General features: G+C 35.8%; 1 protein-coding gene across 4 annotated transcripts in view; it reads left to right on the top strand.

Annotated features, from left to right (window-relative positions):
• The first annotated feature begins 10117 nt into the window (after positions 1-10117).
• The window catches only part of TC2N (tandem C2 domains, nuclear), a 40820-nt gene continuing 31163 nt past the window's right edge, over positions 10118-19774 (top strand). For 2 of the 4 annotated variants that reach the window (XM_039346960.1, XM_039346956.1), the window contains exons 1-2: positions 10118-11183; positions 11488-11805. The gene's annotated coding sequence lies outside the window, so the exon portion shown is untranslated. The other 2 variants (XM_039346958.1, XM_039346957.1) reach the window with 2 other exon arrangements.

Below are 19774 nucleotides of genomic sequence, written 5' to 3'. Positions count from 1 at the left end.
TTAATACCATTTTACAATGCCTTGGTAAGGCCACACTTGGAATACTGCATCCAGTTTTCTTAACCCGATGTAAAAAAGATGTTGAGACTCTAGAAAGAGTACAGAGAAGAACAACAAAGATGATTAGGGGACTGGAGGCTAAAGCATATAAGGAACGGCTGCTGGAATTGGGTATATCTAGTTTAATGAAGAGAAGGACAAGGGGGGACATGATAGCAGTGTTCCAATATCTCAGGGGCTGCCACAAAGAAGAAGGAGTCAAGCTATTCTCCAAAGCGCTGAAGGCAGGACAAGAAGCAACGGATGGAAACTAATCAAGGAGAGAAGCAACCTAGAACTAAGGAGAAAACTAGGACAGTTTAGAACAATTAACCAGTGGAACAACCTGCTTCCAGAAGCGGTGAATGCTCCAACATTGGAGGTTTTTAAGAAGAGACTGGACAGCCATTTGTCCAAAATGGTATAGGGTTTCCTGCCTGAGCAGGGGGTTGGACTAGATGACCTCCAAGGTCCCTTCCAACTTTACTACTACTACTACTACTACTACTACTACTACTACTACTATTATATTGATTTAACATTACAATTAATTCAACAAATATTATTGAATTACATTGTTTATATGATACTATATGGTGATGTGCTACAGTGGCTCCTTTTGGGGAAATTATTTCACATATTAATTTTATTTTGGAGCATACACAGTAATTTTTGTAGATGCTCATAGTTTTTGATTATGAGAATTTCTATGCCACTTCATTCAAATGACACTAAGTAACATATAAAGATCAACAATAAATAGCAATATAACAATGCATCAAAAAATAACTTGTAATTCCCTGTTATTAATATATTATGCACACCACCTTCTTTCTCTTATAACCAGGAAAACCAATGACATTTCCAGAAAATTCCTAGGGCTCCTGTTAATATTGGAAATAATTCCAGAAGCTATACTATTCATGCTTTATTTACCTTATTTAACTACTATATATACATATATACCTATATGTATATATAGGTATATATGGTACAAATAAAATACGAACACCAGGAGAGTATAAATATAAAAATATACTTTACTAAAAGCTGCCAAGCTTTCGTTTGGAAACTCCAAACATCATCAGGGCTAAGGAGCCAGTAAACAATGATGACTTAAATGGATTTTGCCGGCATCTGCACCCGGCTCATGGACCGCGTCACCGGTCCCGGCCGGTTAATTAGTGTTCCAGATGTTTCTTTATTACTCTCCTTACGCTTCCTTCTATGGTTCTAATACATACATATTAGAGACTGAATTTAGATTATTTGCTGTGCAAAATACAATGGTATCTTTGTACTCAATTGCTTTGAAACTCATCAAATTTGGTACTCAACTCATTTTGACATTAAAATTTTGTCCCATTAGTTGTTTAGTACTCATTATTTGTTTAGTACTCAACACACACTAGAGCTTGTTGGTGTTGACTACCTTGTGACTCACTACATCACTCCTTAAGGGAAAAATCTGTTTGGTAGTCATTATTTTTGGTACTCATCGTACTTCCTAGAACCAATTAATGATGAGTACCGAGGTACCACTGTACCTGCTCTAGAATGAATGTTATCCTTCCTATTATAAAAGATAATGCTACAAAGCCCTTCATAGGTAATTATCTATTTCTTTCCCAGTTCATATGAAAATGTCAGTTGAAACACATCATCTGGGTACACTAGTTTGTTCGAACAGGTACAGGTATTTGGTAAATAAATAGCTAGAACACATGAAGGGCTGAAAATCAGGCAATGAGAAGTCAATTAAGTGCTTAAAGATACATGCCACAGAATTGCTTTCTGAATCTGGTGGAGGGAATATTTCAACTTCCCTGTCAGTTTGCATATGGCAAGCAAGCACTGAAAGTCAAGCTGATCTCTAAGCTGCTATGAAATAAATGCCTTTTTATGCCTAAGAATAAAAATAAGGCATTAATGGCCAAGCATCAGAATAATTGCAACAGAAAGACACCTCCAGGCAATAGGATGCTGGCAGATTTGAAAAGGCACAGCAATATATGGTAAACAGAATTATTTGTTAAAGGTCAAAAGTGAATATCTTTTAAATTGCAGTTATTTGAAACATCATGTTGTAAATGAATATTTTAAGAACCTAATCAACTGGTGAACAAATCCGTTTTTAAATGCTATTCTACTTTATTACATTTGAGAAACATTACAATTAAGAAATATATTTTAAAGCCTTAACAATTTGTGATATTATATGAAAACCAATATAATATAATGATATTACTATTTTATAAGAAACTATATGGTTAAAAAAAAGAAACCTATATGTTCAACAGGGGAAAAACTGATACTAAAAAACACTAGAGCACACAACACAAAAAGAAATAATGATTCTAGGTAACAGGAAATGAAAATACAAAATAATCCTATAAGTTTAATCAGAAAGTTTTTTTAAAAAGAAATATATCTATGAGCCTAAATTATAGATCTATTTCTCTCTATATTTAGTATTAATGATTACATACTATTAATCTGCAGAATTTCATATACAGTTAGTCCTCAACTTACAACAGTTTATTTAGTGACCGTTCAAAGTTACAACAGCATCGAAAAAAGTGATTTGTAACCATTTTTCAATAACAATAACAAGAACAACAACAATAATAATAGAGTTGGCAGGGATCTTGGTCCAACCCCCTGCTCAGGCAGGAAACCCTATACCATTTCAGACAAATGGCTGTCCAGTCTCTTAAAAATTTCCAGTGTTGGAGCATTCACGGCTTCTGGAGGTAGGTTGTTCCACTGATTAATTGTTCTAACTGTCAGGAAATTTCTCCTTAGTTCTAGATTGCTGTTCTCCTAGATTTCCATCCATCTGTTGCTTCTTGTTCTGCCTTCAGGTATTTGGAGAATAGCTTGACACTCTCTTCTTTGTGGCAACCCCTGAGATCCTGAAACACTGCCATCATGTCCTCCTCATCCTTCTCTTCATTAAACTAGACATATCCAATTCCAGCAACCATTCCTTATGTTTTGGCCTCCAATTCCCTGATCATCTTTGTGGCTCTTCTCGGTACTCTTTCTAGAGCAGTGGTTCTCAACCTGTGGGTCGGGACCCCATTTAGGGTCGAACGACCATTTCACAGGGGTCGCCAAACAACGCAGTCCGCCATTTTTTCCCCCTTTTCCTTAGCTGTGCTACTCCCTTTTATTCTATTGGCTTTTGAAAGCCAATAGAATAGACTCTCTTGAATAGAGTCTAATTCTATTGGCTTTCAAAGCCAATAGGAATTGTCCAGGCTGTCTCTGCCCTGCTGAGCCCGCCAAAAGTCCCATTCTGCAAACAGTGCTGCACCAGTTGAGTAGTCCTCGACTTATGACCAGTTGAGTAGTCCTCGACTTACGACCGGTTGGGGGTCGTGGCATTAAAAAGGTTGAGAACCACTGTTCTAAAGTTTCAACATCTTTTTTACATCATGGTGATGAAAACTGGATGCAGTATTCCAAGTGTGGCTTTATCAGGGCGTTATAAAGTGGTATTAACACTTCATGTAATCTTGATTCTATCCCTCTGTAAATGCAGCCTTTTGCAGCATTCCCATTGTCACATGATTTAAATTCAGATGCTTGGCAACTAGTTCATATTTATGACGGTTGCAGAGTCCTGGGGTCATATGATCACCTTTTGTGACCTTCTGACAAGCAAAATCAATGAGGAAGCCAGATTCAATTAACAACAGTGTTACTAACTTAACAATTGCAACACTTCACTTAACAACTGTGGCAAGAAAAGTTGTAAAATGGGGCAAAAGTCACTTAACAAATGTTTCACTTAAAAATATGAGTTTTGGACTCAATTATAATCATAAGCCAAGGGCTTCCTATATTTCAATGTTGTGATTCAATTTTAAATAATGAACTGAAAAAAGTTGCAAGGACCTAGGGCAGTTTAGATACTGAAAAACTACTTGAACATCATTAGCTTTGACAAAATCATCATCAATCAATTGCAAAAAGCAGCTTTATAGTTACCCCAACATCTGCCTATCCCAGGTCTTTGGGAAGGACTTGATAGGTGGATAAAAATGCCAAATCCAATCTAAACATCTGGCTATGTAATGAACCATAATAATAATTAAATTAGCTAATTAGAATTTTGTTGTCCAGTCTTGCTGCTTCATCAGTACAAAACTAACTGCTGACAATTTTTTAAAATAAATATTCAGAGTCAAGGATACAAACATTCTTCAAAGTGTATATGAAAAGCTTATTGTCATGGTCCAAATGTGATATATTAAATGTCCTTCAGAGATTAAAAATGAGATAACATGATCATTATATAGAACAGTATAAAATATCTTGGCTTTCAAATCTGAAAGTAGTCACTAATTATATTTCTTTCCAGTTCTTTACTGTGGCTGGATGATGCCTTAATCAAGTGTTACATGAAGCCAGTTTTGTAACTGTTCAAAACTAGGACCAAATGTGTCTCTCTCACACATTTGTGATATCACTGACCACGCCCCCTGAATTCCTCAAAGGTCAGAAATATTTTTTAAGTATAATGTATTGCTGATTTATGTCTTCAGGCCTGTCTATGGATGAAGCTGTCTACATTGCTATACAGAAACAATAGTCTGAATTTACACTGAACCATCATTGTTTTGCAATAAAGAAATCCACATACAGTATTAAAAATTAATTTCGGAGACACTTGAATTGCTTTGTGAATTTTATTTTTATTGGTAAAATATGTGCAATAACAGCCACACAGCTTACCATACTTTACAGATATGTTTCCTTTGCATTGTTTGATCTCTGTGCTGTGAAAATATATCAATGTCCTCTGATATGACAGGTGAAAATAACTGCAGCAAACCTTTATTGTATAACAAGTGTTAAACTATATCTTATTGACAGAGCAGATTCTGTTCCTAGTATCTTAGGCAGCTCAAAAACATAGTTTATTTCAATGCTACCAAACACTGAAAGCAATAAAAGCAAAATGAACCCCAAATATAACTGTTTTTGTAATACACTGAAAAACAAATTAACTAATCACATTGAGAATACAAACTATTTTGTTCATTGCCTGATGTCAATCAAAAAAGGAGGTTAATAAATGTGTCATTTGCATAATGTCTGTAGCTCTGCTGGAAATCTTACAGAACCATCAGGCAAAGGAGATGGTCTAGTTTTATAATAAAGTATAAACGGTTTTTTTAATTCAGTTACATGAATCAAAATTATTTAATTATCCCATTTTATAAAACTTGGACAAATGTTCAGACTGACAATATTCCCTTAATAGTTTTACTGCTCACATAAACACCATTTGACACACATACACACACGCCAAAACAGAATTCTAAATCAATAATAGTTAATCTGTTTTACCATAAATGGCAGTTAACACAATTGTACAAATAAAGCCATGGCCTCATTTCTCTTGTAATAACATGATATGCCAGACATGTCAAACACAAGGCCCGGGGGCCAGATATGGCCCGCAAAGTGGTTTCATGTGGCCCACGAAGCCATCCTGGAAACAGTGAGGGAACGGCCCCCGCTGCCTTGGCTCTGGCACAGGCCGGCCGGGAACTAATGTACAATTTTGTGGTGGCACCACCATCCAGCGCCCCCCTCCACATGGCCTGAGAGGAACAGTGAGGCTCCTCCGTGGATCATGCCTTGACACTTGCCCTGGTCCCACCCCTTTTTGCCAGAGACCCTCAGATCCCACTCCTGCCCAGGCCGCCACAGGCCCCCTTGACGTAAACGATGTAGAGCTGGCCACGCACCACAGTGAGCCACCCCCCCACCCCCCCAAGGGCAACCACAATGCTTATGCGGCCCTCAATGAAATTGAGTTTGACACCCCTGTGATATGCAGTTGGCTTAGAACTAATGCCTTTCTATCCACCAAATCTTTTTCTACTTGAAATAATCAATACATGAATGAAGTAGAAGTACTTTAACAAAATCACTTCCATAGCAATAGCAATGGTACTTAGACTTACTATACTGCATCACATTGCTTTACAGTCCTCTCTAAGCAGTTTACAGAGTCAGCCTATTTCCTCCAACAATCTGGGTCCTCATTTTACCAACTTCAGAAGGATGGAAGGTTGAATCAACCTTGAGCCTGGTGAGAGTCGAACTGCAGAATTGCTGGCATAGGATCACTATTTTCACTTTCCAAATCCTAAGAAATATGTGTCAATATTTCAACTGACCTCAAATTTTCAAGAATACATGATCCAACCACTTGTTCTGATCATTAAGAGAACATAAAAATCAGCATCCAGGCAGTGTCCCACTCCCCCTCCAGATCCATAATTCATATTGTGTTCATTGCTTTGATGCTTTTTTCTGGAAAAACTTAACTGGTCAGTTTGAGAAGGACCTTCAAATTCTCTGTCTGGTTAGAAAGAGGTAAATAAAAAGCAGGATGTGCTGAGGTGGCTTAATTTAACGGGAAGGAGAAACTGGGAAACAAGCAAAAACAATAGTCCTATCAATGGAAAATTGTCCACACCCTAAACTCTGCAAAGCTTCAACTGTCAGGCTTCAAGCCAGATGTAGCAATAAATCTCATCTTTCCACACATTCAATATTATGTTCAAGAACTTGCTTATGATAGAATTTCACAAATGTGACACCAGATGTATGTATTCACAAAAGATTTGCAGTACACAGAAATCAAAGAACAGTATCTTGAACCCCTTGAGTATCTCCTTAACTTTAAAGGGCTTTAAATTCTAAGCCCTTTCAAATTAACAAAAAATTGGGAATTCTCGTCACAATTTTAGGAAATACCTGTTCAACATTGGAGTAGCATTTCTGTTTGCCTCACAATAGGACTTCCAGCTCTTCCAGCATCATTCCTTACCCCAACAAATATTAAATAGTATTGAAATAGAACCAATAATAGGTTTAGATTTACTTTAGAGAAACAACTTGATTATTTTCAGTAATACAAATTTCAGTCATGAAATGTCTTGAAGCCACATAGAAAACAATGGCATTTTTTCATATAACCATATACGCACATACTGTATGTTTCAAATGGAAACTAATGAAACAAGGAAGGAATTAGTTCTAAGTATCCTTGTAACAACCTATCTCTATTTTACAATACTATTTTTGTCACTTGCCTTCCTTATTTTGGGTCATATTATTTGTCAAGGACAGAGTCCATTGCTACATAATGAGGCCTGAGGTTGAAACTCGTCTGAAAGATCAGAAGATTTATTATTATTGTACAGTGAAAAATTAAAGAACACATTTCTACAGGAAGTGATATTTAAAAGTGTTAGAAATTGTTTTTGCTTAAGAGTTAATCAGGTGAAAATCTCTCTTGCAACAAAATCAACTCCTGATAACTATATGAACATGGACTTGTAGTTTTCTTAGCAATACAGAAATGTTTTTTCACTGTCATCTTTTGCAAATTTTACATCCAGTCTAGTCTACATCTCTGGGATTTCTAAACAATTTGGACTAATCTTACAGTTAAAGACAGACGTACTCAGACCTGGTCACCGTTATTTTCCTATTTAAACTGGTTTTTTTTTTATAAATAATAAACTTTATTTTTCAAGACAGAAATGGTATATATGATCATTGTTTTTTCAAGACAGAAATGGTGTATATGATCGTTGACAACTTCTGTATCTTTGTGTAAGATTATATATGTATTCATTTACAGCCTGAACAGATTTTATTTTATTCTTTGTTTAATTTCCTTTAAATTCTTATGTTTTTTATTTTTCTTTCCACTTCCAGGAGTTTGAAATATTCTAATATTTCTTTGCCCTTGTTTGAGTCCTGAAGTGAAACTTAAATCCATCAATATAATCTGCATAATCAACCTGTCTTGGCCACTCCTGCCATCCCACTTTAAATTTTACGTTAGTTTAGTGCAGTGGTTCTCAACCTTTTTAATGCCGCGACCCCCAACCGGTTGTAAGTCAAGGACTACTCAACCGGTCATAAGTCGAGGACTACTCAACTGGTGCAGCACCATTTGCAGAATGGGACTTTTGGCGGGCTCAGCAGGGCAGAGACAGCCTGGACAATTCCTATTGGCTTTTGAAAGCCAATAGAATTAGACTCTATTCAAGAGAGTCTATTCTATTGGCTTTCAAAAGCCAATAGAATAAAAGGGAGTAGCACAGCTAAGGGGGAAAAAATGGCGGACTGCGTTGTTTGCCAACCCCCGTGAAATGGTCGTTCGACCCCAAATGGGGTCCCGACCCACAGGTTGAGAACCACTGGTTTAGTGAGTTAGACTGCAAAAGTGAGATGTAGCCTTTTAATAAAATGTATTTGTTGAGGATTTTCAGTTTGCTGAGGCAGCCGATATGGACGTCTGGAAGGCAAGCTCTGTCTTCCGCGTTCAGTTTCGCTTCACTGGGGGATGCTGGAAAGGGTTAAAAGTCGCCCTGTAGGGGCGACCAGCAATGAGGGGATCCCTGTTGGATTGCAGGAGGTCAGTAGCTCTTCCGCTTGATCCAGGGCAGCCCTCCAAACCAGTGGATGAAAGACCAGCCATAGCAATATGGCTCGTCACTAGGCTGCAGACAGCCAAAGTCACACATACCATCAGGCAATTTTAAGGCAGCACGGATGAGACTGGGTGAGATCTACCTCTCTTAAATCCTAACTATTTTCTTTATCTGCATAAGCTGCCTTAAGTACTTTTCCCCCCTGTGCAGAGGGAAGGGAGATGTTACCCCTCCCTCTAGAAACAATGGCGACTATCCAGGGGAGTTTAAAATGTTAAAGAACAACTTGATCCTAATTGGAATTCTATTTTTTAAAGTTTGTGGACTAAAAGATCTTCTTTGCTTATTGAAGATTGAGGTTTTTACTTATAAGAAAGAAGCAAAACTGAAAAGATTATAAAAACTTTGGATTCAAAAGAAAACTTTTAAGGGTAGGAGCAACATCTTGTGGCTAAATCTGATACTACAATTTGTTATTGTCTAAAAAAGACTTGGCCAGCAGCCCAGAAAAATAGATAACACTTATGCAACCTTGAGAGAAGCCCAGCTGTGTTTCTTATTGACAAAATCTTTTTTTTTTTGCATTCTCTGTTTGTAAAGCTTTTAACCTAATACATTACTAAGAAAATATGGATGAAGATCAAGAACAGATTCTCTCTATGTTAAAAGCAATTAATCAAACTCTTCTTACAGCTACTGATGAAATAAGAGGTTATAAAAAAGAATAAGATGTCAGCCCAGATATACAAAATCAAACTTTCATTACATCTGAAAAATCAACTACACAGAATATAACAGGAAAGGTAGAACAATTAAAGAGTATGATAGAAGATTCAACTGATCAACAAATACAGTCAACAGGAAACCCAGAAAAGGGACTGACAATATGGAAAAATGAAAAGACTTTCACATAAATCAGAAAGAACCTGAGGATCAAGAAGAAGAACAGATTGAAGAGAAGATAAACAGTTCAGGACAACTACATCAAGATGGAAAAATAAAGAAACAATTTGGAAGTACTCTCAAAAAAAATAGCGACCAGCTGGTTTTTTCTACGTCAAATAATCTATATAACAATACAGGAACATTTGTTTGATGATCCTAAAGCACGGACATGGAAGACGATTTGGCAACGAAAGAAAGCTAGAATAAGACTGAAGAAAATTGGGGTTTTGACTTACTTGTGTGAATTAAAATAGAATATACCCAAATAGATAAGACATGTACTTTGAAATATTAGACCTTGTTATAAGATGAGATAAAGAACTTTGGTTATTTATAACTTAGAAGTATAAACATTAATAGTTAAATTTGAACAGTGATTTGCTTATAAAGGTTAAATGTAAAGATAATTAATATATAAGCTAAAAATCAATCGATGAATGTAATAAATATTTTTTTACCTAGCAGTAATAGTAAGAATTATTAGCTTAAATATGAGATAGTAAATATTAAGAGAAAAAGACAGGAAATATTAAATGTTGAAATAGTAGGAATTTTGGTTACTAAATTTAAGATATATGGAAATTACCAGAAAATAAGAATATTATATTGTATTACTAATTAGCTGATGTAAGATGGTGAGAACTCAAATAGGTAAGATGTGTATTCAGAACATTAGATCTTGTGATGAATTGTGATAAAGGGAATTAGGGTTATTTAAAATTTGGAAATTATAAATATCAAACATGAAATATAAATATTAATGGGAAACCAAAAATTGGGGAAAATTAATCAGGACATTGTCTAAAAAAATTGAATGTTAAAACAACTAGGATATTATAAACTAAAAATTGTTGATAAATGTGAGAAAGTTATTTTTTATTTAATTGATATAATAAGAATTGTACTAATTTAAAGATGAGACAGTAAACACTAAGGGGAAAAGAGGGGAAACACTTAATGTAATAGTTTGAGATTTGTACTAAAGATATTTGTATATTACGGAATTATTGACCAACTCAGCCACCACATTGCTTTTCCAATACTTAAATGTAAAACTAGAAAACCAATAAAATTTTCTTAAAAAATAAATAAAATGTATTTGTTAAGAAATGACTTTTACCTACCATAGGTTTAACACTCCCAATAAGTGCCAGAGTTCACATTAAGCTGAACAAAGAAAGCCCTATTATGGCTTAGCCGCTGAACACAGCCATTATGTTTGTTCTGCAAATCACAAGTATCTAAGGTGGCAACTCTGTTCTCTTTGTCCCCAATTTAAATAATCACTAACTGACCACGATATGCTGCTTTACCTAAATCCTGCAAACGCGGGAATTCCAAGATTTGCAGATCAAAACCTGCCTAGCTTTAGGGCCTATACAAGAGGATCACATCCAGTTTAAAGAGAAATCCGAAGCCCTTAAGGAAGTTAGAAGCTTCATGCCTGAAGAATCAATTCGGGAGCGGAAGGGCAGTTACACCTGCCTGCAACCTTTAGGGGAGGAAACCAGACTCGTTTTTTCGAAAGGGCAATAATAATTTACCAAGAAAGGAAAAAAAAAAAAAAAGCACACCACACTCACAGCCTGAAAACCTGTTCTGTTACTTAGATGAAGAGCCAACGTTGTATGGAGTGAGTGAGAATCCAAACCAAGGAGGTCGAGACCGGAGCCCAAATAACCCGGCCGGCGGGAGCGAAGAAAAGAGGGTGTGAACCCGGGAAAGGTCAGAAAATGCGCCAATTTGCCAGCTAAACAAATTGCTGGCAGCGACCTACGGGCAACCAAGCGCAAATCTTGAGGAAAGCGATTTGCATTTCCAAACCACTTTTGGAGGCGGCAAGCTGCCCGCCGTTGAAAAGGGCAGCACGAAGTGTGCCGGGGGGGGGCGGGGGGCGGCGGTTAATTCCTTCTACTTCGGCAAAACCGACGTAGGGGCTAAACCGGGGGAGGAGAGAAAGGGGGGGGGGAGAGAGAGAAATTACACGTTGGCGGAAGAAGAGCACATTCTTTACTCTGCAATCCCGAAGGAAAAGAAGTTTTCTCCTGCGGGGCGCGGAAGCCCTCCTCCTCGGCCACCTGGGCGCTGGCGTCGGTTTTCCTGCTCGGGCGAAGAGGACTCGCGTCCGCCCCGAAAGCGAAGGCTGCGGCCGAGGCTGGTGCGCGCGCCCGGGGAGGAGTCAGGCATTTGTGCCCCAAGGGCTGAGGCGCGCTCCCTGCCTGCCGGTTTACCTGTAGCAGGACTTGCGCTGGAGAACAGAAGCGAAGAGACGGACGATGAAAAGAAGCGAGGACCGGCGGAGTTTATTGTTGGCCGGCCGTCCCGAACAGTAGCTTCCTGGGTTGCGGTGAGTCTGAATGAGGGAATCGGGATTGGGTCAGCGGAGTCAGATAATAATAATACCCTTTTCTTAGTGCATTGGAAACACAAAAGAAGCCGGCGCAGGAGTCTTTGCCTGGCCTGATACCGGTATTAATAAGGAGTGCTGCATAGGATTGACTCAAGAGATTAGGGTGCGATTCGGGAAATGTGCCAGAAGAAAAGGCGTCTTCAACTAAGCGGGACACTATTTTCTTGGTCTGGGAGAAAATTGGTCTTTCTTGCTTTGGAAGCATTTGGAAAGCAAGTTCATTTCTTGCTGATACCTTAACGCTTCTCTGAAATTAATTACTTTAGTGTTGTATCTCCGTTATTCATTCAGTTTAGCTGTTTTGAGCTTTCAACTTGTGGCTGTGTTGGCATCACATAGAGCCTCACACTAGCCAACAACACTTTTACTAAGTGGGTGAGCGAACCCAGCCTGTTCGATTAACGTTTCCGGAATATATTGCTTTCTCCTAAACGTGTCAGCCTTTGTATTCTACACTTCTTTGTACAAAACGTAATATTTTAAAAGCAATAGAATGCTAACAAATCCCATGTTTGCTACAGTAAAACCAGCAACTGCTTAATTTTCTTGTATTAATGTGTTCCACGGCTTTAAATGCTAACCTTGCCAACTACAAATGAATAACTGAGTTTGAATTTTACCAACAGTACTTAGATATCTCCTGAGTTAACATCTTCATTTATTTTAATTGGGCAAGAGACCTTAGATTATCATATTTTATAATTTGCAAGCTAATCAATTAAAACATTTTATTATAGATTTTCTCCAGTCTGTGTGATAAGAAATACTAATGTCATATAGGCTTTACACCCAAAACTCAGTTATTTTACGTTTCAGAATGAGCTGTTATAGGGTAACCAAAATTAAGATTTCAGCTAGATGACAGCACAAAGGTAGGATTACCTATCTATGGCATTGTTGCCATTAAATGGTCCTCAAGATTTTTTCAGTTCTGATGTGGCTACTCTGCTGATTGGTTATAACCAACCCTTTTCAATCTTAAAATATGCTGATAAAAGGAGAATTTAAAAAAAAGATTTAAGATACATCATAATTAACTTTAAAATATGTCTTTCCCTTCGAATGGTTATGCAATATGGTAGATATAAACAGTTCTGTACAAACCACTAAAGTGATATTCACAAAACAAATAAACAAACTTTGTTGCTTAATATCATTTGAATAAACCTACATAGCCAGTGAGTGGCAATGTAGTGTTTCATATAGATAAGAGCTTTCTTCAGGATCATCAAAAATACCTTTTCACAGAGGTTTGGCAAAATGTATACATTTCTGTGTAAATCCAGATATATCAACAAATGAAATATTTCAATCAGTGGTCAGTTCTACTAAATTGATAGTTTTCTGTAAAGCTGAATTTTGCATGTGTAAAGGATTTTAAAGAAAAAGAGTCATGCAGACCTGGCAGTTGAGTGTTCATATCCTGCCCTAGTCAGTGAAGCTTGGACAGATATTGAAAGGATGGTGTAGTTCATAAATGCTCTCAGTTTTTTACATTGTATTTGTCTACTTTATTCTATTTATGTAATCTTTGGCTCAAAGAACTCCATTTATTATCCATAAGAAAATATTAATTTCTATTGCTTTTATCCCATTGCATTAATAATATTTATTCAGAATTGATAAACTGTGGATAGCCTATGCCATCAAATTGTTTTACAATTACTTTATTACATTTATTTTTGTATGACTACAGATATGTATACTTGATACTCTTGAATTAGAGATATGAGTTCAATTAATTGCTAATGTATTCTTCCTGAATAGTTTCTGAAGTGTTCATTGCAGTTAAAAGTCAAATGGTATTTCTTCCTTGTTACCTATACCATTGTAGACCTTGTCTATGCATTTTTTATAGGTAAGTCTCACCATAATTTTTTCCTTCTCCTTGAATGGCTACACATGGAAGTGCCCTTTAAGTACTAAAATAAATAACATTAAAAAAAAAACACCCTCAAAGTTTAAAGTTTCTTTAAAGTTTCTTCCTCACCTGCCTACACCACTTTTTATCAAAATTCCATTACTAAAAATTTGTACTATTAGGACATTCTGTTCTGATGCATAACTTTGATCATCTAGCTGTCTGGGTGTGCTTAGAATATTTAGCCATGTCACATAGCTGTCTAAAAATAAACAATTTTTAAAATTTTCTTTCAAATGAAGTCTTGGCAGATCCTCATTTAGGTGTATTTTTTCTAGTTAAATCCTAGCTATTTTGTATCTAAGAGAAGAGGTCCTAGAGTCATCATTCAATTTACTTTTTAAGGTAGAGAGTAGAATCAGCCACTAAGCCTTAGGTGTATTTGAAGGGACCACAATAATAGCATTGATTCAATTACTGCTGTTGCATAAATAAGCAGAAGTAGGGTTTTCTTCATACAACATTTTGGTAAACCTTTTTTTGCAATATTATTCTCATGTAAACTATTTTATATTGTAATTAATGCATTTATTTTATTGGATAATTGTCATTTCCAGATATTGTATTGTCCTGTAAACCATTCTGGGGAAAATGATTTTGAAAAGTGGCATACAAAATATACAAATAAATATTTCTATCTTCCCTTTCCACAGCCTCTTATTTTTTTCCATTTTGAATTGTTAAATGAGTAAATCTGTAAATATTCTTACAAGGATGGGTGAAACTATCAGTTTAAACAAAGTTTGCTTTTTTGCAGTTCCAACTTGAAATTCAGATAGAGGTTAAGTCTGAATATTCTTTGAATTCTTTTCCTTATAATGAAACAAGGTACTAAAACTTAGGCTTACTTTTGTTTATTAGAAATATATATTTTTGGAAAATAATCTCCAGTGCATACAAATAATTTATAGTATTAAAAAGATATCTTATAGCTGAAAGTACAGTAAATAAATGTGCCCCACTGTGTTTATTTAGATTCATGTCTATGGAGATTCTCAGTCATCCAGGTCATTCTTATCCCAAAGATGCTTTTTCACAAAGCAACTGGACTTTCTTGTTTTTCTTTGAAGACATTTTGCTTCTCATCCAAGAAGCTTCTTCAGCTCTGACTCTTGAAAAAGCATCTTTGGGATCTATTTAGATTCCATAGTGCATTGTCTCATTTCTGCTATATTGTCTGGCATTGGTTTTGTTCCAGTATGCTACTTGTATTTTCTCAGAATTGATTTATTAAGAGACTATTTTGCTTATGACTTATGGCTCTAAACAATGTATTTGTTATTTTTTAAAATATGATTACATTTATGCACCACACTACAAGAAAAATATGATCATGTTCTTCCCATTCTCACAGAGTGAGGCCAGTTCTTCTCTGCCTTCAAAGTGTTCTAAGTATGAACTATTAGCAATTTAAATGTGATTCTTATCATCTGCCTTACATTCCTCACCCACACTTTCAAGTGAGCGTCATTCAACCCTATTCCCTTAATGCTTAATCTGTTCTGCTTTACAAATTTTAAAGTTGCAAAACTGCTTCTGGGATGATGGTGGGTTTGTAATGTTGGAAGTCTGAGCCAATCACTGTCATAAACTGATGCTTTCTGCCATCGAATGACAGAACCAATTTCTCTAAGATTCATCTTAGGAAAGGATTTACAATGTACAGGTAGTCCTCGACTTACAACAGTTTATTTAGTAACCATTCAAAGTTACAACGGCATTGAAAAAAGTGACTTATGACCGTTTTTCACAGTTACAACCGTTGCAGCATCGGCATAGTCATATGTTCAAAATCCAGATATTTGGCAAGTGACTCATATTTATCACAGCTACAGTGTCCTGGGGTGATGTGATCACCTTTTGCAAACTTTGGACCAGCAAAGTCAGTAGGGAAACCAGATTTACTTAACAATTTTGTTACTAATTTAACAACTACAGTGATTCACATAACAACTGTGGCAAGAAAGGTCATAAAATGAGGCAAAACTCACTTAACAAATATCTTGCTTAGCAAAAGAAATTTGGGCTCAATTATGGTCGTAAGTTGAGGACTACCTGTCATTTCACTAGTACCTACAAGTACTGTATTATATATTATGTCTCTGTCTAGACCACGGGTGTCAAACTCCATCGCATCACATGACATATCGTGATGTATCGCGACATTTTGCCTTTGCGGAGCCGTGGTGGGTGTGGCCTGTACGTGACACATCCAGCCTGCGAGCTGACAGTTTGACACCCCTGCTCTAGACAATGGAAAAGAAATTATCTAGCACCTCTTTTCAGTTATCATATTACTCATTCACTTTAAATTTTCGCAGTAAGGCAAGTTTGAGTCAAGTTCAACTCCAGGTGCCTACATGATCAGAGATACATGTTTTCTTTGCAACAAGAGTTGCCTTTGTCTTCTTTCAGAATTTATTTTTTATTTTCAGATCTAGCTCTGAGATTTTTTTTGATGGTTTCCCCATCTAAGGGTACCATTTGCTTAGAATCAAAAGAGAGCAGATGGAATTGCTACACTTGAATTTGTGCACACTATGTTCCAAATATGGCAGCATATATCTTTAAAGATAAATAAAAAATAATATGAAATAGATAAAGATAATTACAAATTCACACTAGAGATATCTAATGTTATTAATTTCACACATGAGGATATACAAAACACTTTGAATTCAAATTATTTGGAGTTTTAAATGCTTAATTCAAATGCAAAACTGTTGCATATCATGCTGTTGTATACATGACATGGCTTGTCTTATCATCTTGGAAGTGTCTTAAGCTTGAAATGATGCATCCCTAATGCAAGTTATGAACTTGAAATACTTCAAAAATGATCGAAACTGTTTTGCAGTTAAAACAGGACTTAAAAGTATTTAAAGTCCAAGATGTTATGAATTGGAAATATTTTGAGTGCCCTACAATTATAGTTTAACTAACAAATGCTGTCATAAAACAAAAAATGTAATCTTTTTTCCCCCCTTCTGTTGAATTATGTCTGATTCTTGGAGACTGCCTGGACAAGTCCCACAATTTTCTTGGAAAGGTTTTTCAGAAGTGATTTGCCATTGCTTCCTTCCTAGGGTTAGGAGAAAGTAATTGGCCGAAGGTCATCCAGCTGTCTTTGTGCCTAACGTGGAACTAGAACTCGCAATCTCTTGGTTTCTAGCCTGATGTTTAACGACTACACCAAACAAGCTCTCATAATCATCACAGTTTGCAAATAAATATTGCAAACTTTTATACAAAAATACTAGAATATCAAATTATACTACAAGAATGGAAATGTTTTCTTCTGAGACTGCATTACTGTATATATGGTGCTTAAATTACTTAACATATGATGACTCGCTTAATAATCACATCACTTAATGTCCAAAATTCTGGTCCCAACTGTGGTTATAAGTCAATGCATAGGAACACCCTTGCATTTTACTAGCTGGCTTAAAAATCACTGAATAATTAAGGTTGACACTATTCATATAAACCATTAAACTATAAAGTGAATTAAAGGATCGTAACAATTGAGTTTATATAGTATAATGAACTAAAGTTAGCATGTAAGTAATAATAAGGAAATATATAGACAAATGCAAGGGACAAAGTTTCATTGAAACATTGCAAATCAACCCAGGAGAATAATAGTACTCAAGTACTTTAGCTACCTAGTGCAAAGGAAGGACTCACTGGAGAAGAGCCTAATGCTGGGAAAGATTGAGGGCAATAGAAGAAAGGGATGACAGAGAATGAGGTGGCTGAATGGCGTGAGCTTAAATGGATTCCAGAAGATGGTAGAGGACAGGAAGGCCTGGAGAAACGTTGTCCATGGGGTCGCGATGGGTCAGACACGACTTCGCAACTAACAACAACAACAATTAACATTTGGAAAAGTAATTAAATTGCATTCAGTATAAATTTAAATTTCTTAATCTTGAGACATTCAGCTGTGCCACTATCTTCCATACACAAATGAAATGACCAAAAACTATGATTATTTTTAAAGAAGAAAAATAATTTGATTATTTGAAATTCTTTATGTGATATCTTGTTTTTAGTTTGAGATATAAATTACAGCCAGTATTCCATCATCAAAGATTCTTTATTCATTACTGATTAGGAATCTACAAATTTATTCATTTGCTCATAGTGAATTGAGCTCCATTTCTCCTCCCTCAGTTGGAGGATAGGAATAGTTTCTGACCTTTTTCCAGTGTTCATAGCTGCCCTTAGTTTATGCAGAGCCTTGTCTAATAAAACCCTGATTCTGAGCAATTAATTTTATGGTCTTGCATTAATTCTTACAACCTTATATTTTCTCTATATTTTTTATGAAAACTATGCATATATTTTAATTTGCAAAGTAGAATATAGTGGTTTAACTCTTCCTACATCTCTCAGTTTTAAAGTTCCATTTATGAAGCTTGAGTTCATCCAGTTTTAAGTGAGCTCTTAGTTAAATCTTCAGTCATTTAGACCTATACTATGACATAAAGAACATGTCATAGTCCACATTAATGGGTTGTTAGCAAATGGAAATACAAATACCAACTGCCTACAACTGAAGAAAAATATAATTAGAGAAGTCATGGTGTTAGCAGTAACTGAAGAGCTGGTTTTTGTTCTTAGCAAAGACCATTTTGAGAAATGGGAAAAGAAAGGTATATGGTACCATAACAGGTAATTATGCAATAAGCAACCAAAAGAGGAAATTATTTAGTTAAAAGCAATTAGTGGTTTCCTTGAATAACAAAGGGATAACATTGTGAGTTTTAACCCAGGCCAGTATTAGAACTGGGTATCTTCATTCATGTTTATGTAATGTGTAATAAAAGATTGTCATTGGCCAGGTGATTTCTATAGTAATTTGAGTTATCAGCAGTTTATTAAGAGATTATATTTACTATATATGTTGTTGCTTAGTTTTCTTGAATTTCATTTTGTTTCATATGTTGTGCAACAGTTCCAGATGGGCCACAGCTTGTCTTTATGTTTCACTGTAAATTTGTAATGTTTGGAGAGACCAAAAATAATGCATGGTAACTTAGAGGTAAAAATGATGCACCAAAGTATTTTTCTGTTGGAGAAGAGATAAAGTCAATGTCAACAGCTCTGGACATTTGTTGGCTTCTGCTTTGCTTTGATTCAGCTGAAGCAAGATATGATTTAATCGATTTTCTAGGGGAAGAAAACTCAAGAAGCTTCAATGGTTTTACTTATAATTCAAGAGACTGTGAAATTAAATTGAGCAGTGTAAGCAGTGCGTTTTGTTTGTTTGTTTATATGCTTCATGCCAGCAGAAAGGAATCCTAAGGTAGTGTTGCATTGAAGTTGGATAATGCAGAAATAATAGCAAGTTGAACTACTTAGTAAAAAGTAACTTTTACTATTGTATTTGTGGTCGACGTGAACCAATATGTTTATTATGATTAAAAGAAGTGAAAGTGTAAACAAACTAATATTTAAGAAGCATGGCATTTGAAAATGAGACTGCAGAAAAACACTCCTAGCTATAGGTAGGAATGCTAGTGTGGTGAAATGCCATTCTAATAAGTGAATAGGAGAAAAAAGACTCAATGTCCTAAATAATAAAGATCACAAAGAGAACAGAAGTAGGAGTTAGCTGGGTGAAGTTTTCACCTAAGAAAACAAGCTCATAAGCACTCTATATGTGATTAGTTGTTCCTTTTATATGTTAAATATAAGCCAAAACTAATATTGGCTTAGTTTGTTGGGTATATTGTGCCTTTAGCTGACACTAAAATAAATATAAATAATGTCACACATAATTCAGAAATAATGTTGATTTTTTACAAGTCATAACTAAAAGCAATCAAAATTATTAGGTTTCTCAAACAATTTTTGAAAAAAATAAACTGTATTACAGTATTGGAGCTTTTAAATGTAGAGCGACGAAGGAGTAAAAGAGGAACAATATTGTTAGAGGTCTCTGAAATTGTGCAGAGGCTGGGAAAAATAGGTGTT

This window comes from Crotalus tigris, unplaced genomic scaffold, assembly GCF_016545835.1.
Source record: "Crotalus tigris isolate CLP2741 ecotype Arizona unplaced genomic scaffold, ASM1654583v1 scf7180000018040.1558517, whole genome shotgun sequence".
NCBI lineage: Eukaryota > Metazoa > Chordata > Lepidosauria > Squamata > Viperidae > Crotalus > Crotalus tigris.
This window is presented reverse-complemented; position numbering and strand designations above follow the sequence as displayed.